This window comes from Drosophila obscura, unplaced genomic scaffold, assembly GCF_018151105.1.
Source record: "Drosophila obscura isolate BZ-5 IFL unplaced genomic scaffold, ASM1815110v1 contig_209, whole genome shotgun sequence".
Classification (NCBI taxonomy): Eukaryota; Metazoa; Arthropoda; class Insecta; order Diptera; family Drosophilidae; genus Drosophila; species Drosophila obscura.
Genome location: NW_024542800.1, coordinates 233232 through 237519, shown reverse-complemented (window position 1 = coordinate 237519; position 4288 = coordinate 233232).

The following is a 4288-nucleotide window of genomic DNA, read 5'->3' as shown; positions in this document are numbered from 1 at the left end:
AAGCCAAAATGAGCCAAGCCCGGCAACAACAACAAGACGAGCGTCGGCTCTCGCAAGCAAAAAACAACGCGTACTTCTCTATACGCTCGCCAAAGGCAGCAGTACCAACAAAAACTTCATCACTGCAAGTGAACGAGGAGAGAGCACGCTCTCTCTCCCCTGCATTGCAAAGTGGGTCATGGAGTGCTCAGTGCCCATCCCCCGACTCGTACTGCCTAACCAGCGATTTGCTAATATCGACAACAACTAGTACAATGCCCTCGCTCAAAACTGTGTCTTCGACCACAACAACGACAACAACCACAACAACAACCACTGCAATTGCTCAGCGCCCGATACTGTCGACCCACTGCGACAAGCCCCAACTCTCCAAACCAATAAGTTGAAAAAATGCTAACGGAGCGTTAATTCAGACTGGGCTCGATCGATATGTGCAAATCAAAAGAAAATTGAGCCCACAAAATGTGAAGAACAACAATGCAGCTAAAATAACTAAAATAACCGAGAACACTGTGCCACATAAGGCACTAGCAAACAATAGATTTGCGATACTAAGTGTCCCAAATGAAGATGAGATCACCCAAACACCCAAGGCCAAAAAATTAAGACCGCCACCTATTTATGTTCGACAGGCAAATTGTGCTGAACTGGTCAAAAAAATAACTGATACAATTGGCGCAAACACATTCTATGTCACGTACATAAAAATGGGTAATATAAATGAAACAAAAATACAAGTCAATGACGAACAAAACTATCGATCAGTTGCGAAATACCTCGAAAATGAAAAAATGAATTACTACACCTACCAACTTAAAAGTATCAAAGGATTACAAGTGGTTATCAAAGGAATCGAACCAACAGTCCCAATCAATGAGACTTAACGATAAGGGCTTCGAAGTCAAAATGGCAATGAACATAATAAATAGAAATAAAATTCCCCAGCCAATGTTCAAAGTAGAACTGACACCTGAAAGTATGCATATAAGTAAAAATGAAGTTCACCCAATATACAAGCTTCAATACCTACTGCACCGTAGGATCACCGTTGAGGAACCACACAAACGAAATGGACCGGTCCAATGCACAAATTGCCAGGAATATGGACACACGAAAACCTATTGCACTCTACGGGCAGTCTGCGTTGCCTGTGGTGATGTTCATCTCACTGAGGCCTGCCCCGTAAATAAGGAGGACCCATCTGCCAAAAAATGTAGCAACTATGGGGGAAACCATACTGCCAACTATAGAGGTTGTCCTGTCTATAAAGAATTGAAAAATCGCCTAAACCAACAAATAACTGCAGCTCGAAACCCGGTCGTCCGACAAAACTTAACATATATACCATCAACTACGACTCTAGGAGTTTCTTTTGCTCAGGCGTTAAGTTACAACAACGGGTCGTACGCCTCAGTCTCTAAGCCGACACTTCAACCAACCACAGCTGGAATAATGCAGAATCAGGCATCAAATCAGATCCCAGAAAACTCTGCCCAACATACCCCTGCTAATCCATCCCAATTGCCTAGTGGAATTGAGTCAATGCTGGTAACTATAACAAATACAATGGTAGCAATACAACAAACGATACAGGAGCTTATGCGCAACCAAAATCTCCTCCTGGAGCTCCTAATCAAACAGAAATCTGTTTAAATGGCCTGTCTAAATATATGTTTCTGGAATGCAAATGGCATTTCGCAGCACAAATGCGAGCTCTTACAGTTCATCGCTCAACACGACATTGACGCCATGCTCATATCAGAGACTCACCTAACAAATAAAAACTATTTTCACCTCGATGGCTATAACTTCTATGCGACAAATCATCCCGATGGTAGGGCACATGGAGGTACTAGCGTTCTGATCAAGAATCGCACTAGGGATTATCCATTGCCTTCATTTCATACACCTTATCTACAGGCAACAGCAATTCATATTGAAATTCAGAGCGGCTACCTAAACCTAGCCGCAGTATACTGCCCACCACGCTTCTGTATTTCCGAAACAGAATTTGTAACATTCTTCGACCTACTAGGTGACCGATTTATAGCAGCTGGTGACTACAATGCCAAGCACACCCATTGGAGATCTAGATATACCTTCCGAAAGCAAGACAACTATATAACGCTATAATAACCCCACGAAACAAGCTAGACTTTATCTCTCCGGGCAAGCCCACATATTGGCCCACAGATCCAAACAAGCAACCCGACTTGATTGATTTTGCAGTTACACGAAGGGTGCTGCAAGCTCAGATTAATGTAGATCACTTAACAGATCTATCATCGGATCACTCGCCCATTCTACTTCACCTTTACGACCATCCACAGCTTTCGGAACGCCCACACTTTCTAACTTCTAGCAAAACAGATTGGCTCAAATACAGGAAGTACATAAACTCTCATATTGATAGCTGCCCAAACATTAATTGTAAAGATGACATTGATAGGTCAGTCGAAGCATTGGTTTCCTCAATGTCACTGGCGGCAAAACACTCAACACCAATATTAGCATCTAATAAACTTTCCAACAGCAGTCGTATTTCTAGGCACATTGAAGTGCTGCTACGCGATAAAAGAAGGCTTCGCCGAGAGTGGCAAGCACACAGATCACCTGCATCGAAAGAGCGGCTAAAAATAGCCAACCACCTACTACGCAGAGCCCTAGAAGATGAAAAAAACCGAGCTCAAATATCCTATATGGAGCAACTCTCCCCAACTAGCAAACGATTCCCACTGTGGAAAGCAAAATCAGGCGTATGCCCACCAATCGAGAGTGAATCACCTTTGCGTACACAAGCAGGAGAGTGGGCTCGCAGCAACAAAGAGAAGGCAAATACATTTGCCGTCCATCTAGAAAACGTCTTCAAACCAACCAACAATCCCGAAGCTACTCCGCCTATCATATTCCAATCAGGAGAAGTCACAAGGGTCATTAAAGACCAAATCTCAAAGCAAAAGAAAGCTCCGGGCCACGATTTCATCTCTCCTAAAATGATCATAGAATTGCCGAGCTGTGCAGTGTATTTCCTTACTATGATATTCAACAGCATGATGAAATGGGGCTATTATCCTCAAGAATGGAGGAAATCAGTCATCACAATGATCCATAAAGCCGGAAAAGACAAGTCCAAGCCATCATCATATAGACCTATCAGTCCTATCAGTACTGCCTTGCCTATCAAAGATATTTGAAAAGCTGCTCCTGAATCGTATCAAACAACACCTACACATCAACGGTGCCATCCCGACTCACCAATTTGGATTTCGCGAAAAACACGGAACCATTGAACAAGTAAACCGTATAACCTCTGAGATACGAAATGCATTTGAAAGACGGGAGTATTGCTCCGCTGTTTTTCTGGATGTCGCACAGGCTTTCGACCTCGTTTGGTTAGATGGCTTAATCCACAAAATCAAAATATTACTTCCACAGAACATCCATGGAATAATGGAGTCATACCTACAGCAAAGAAGTTTCGCAGTACGATGCAAAGATTTCCTCTCTGAATATCATCCAATTGAAGCTGGTGTACCGCAAGGCAGCGTGCTTGGACCGACACTGTATATCATATTCACAGCAGATCTACCGACAAACAGCCTAACAACAACTTCGACATTTGCTGATGATACTGCCATATTAAGTCGCTCCAAGTGCCCAAGAAGGGCCACGGATCACTTATCATCTCATCTCGTGGCCTTAGAAAAATGGCTAGCAGACTGGCGGATACATGTAAATGAGCAAAAGTGCAAGCATGTCACCTTCACGTTAAACAGACAAACTTGCCCTCCATTATGTCTGAACAATATCAACATTCCACAAACCACCGAAGTACATACCTTGGTGTTCATCTGGATAGAAGGCTTACTTGGCGTAAGCACATCGAAGCGAAGAGAAATCTACTTAAATTTAAAGCTAGTAATCTACATTGGCTAATAAACACCCGTTCACCACTAAAACTGGAGTACAAAGTACTTTTGTACAATGCAGTTCTCAAACCCATCTGGACATACGGCTCCGAGCTATGGGGAAATGCTTGCGTTAGTAATTTAGAAATAATCCAGAGAACTCAATCGAAGATACTAAGAACTATCACTGGGGCACCATGGTACATACGGAATGAAAATATCCATAAAGACTTAAATGTAGGATCAGTTAAAGATGAAATTGCCAAAGTGAAAGCAAAGTACCAGGCCAAGCTTCAAGCCCATCCTAATAGACTTGCGCAGTCTTTAACTTGGCACACTAGCCATACACGACTCCGGCGAAGAGAACTTCCCACCCAGCA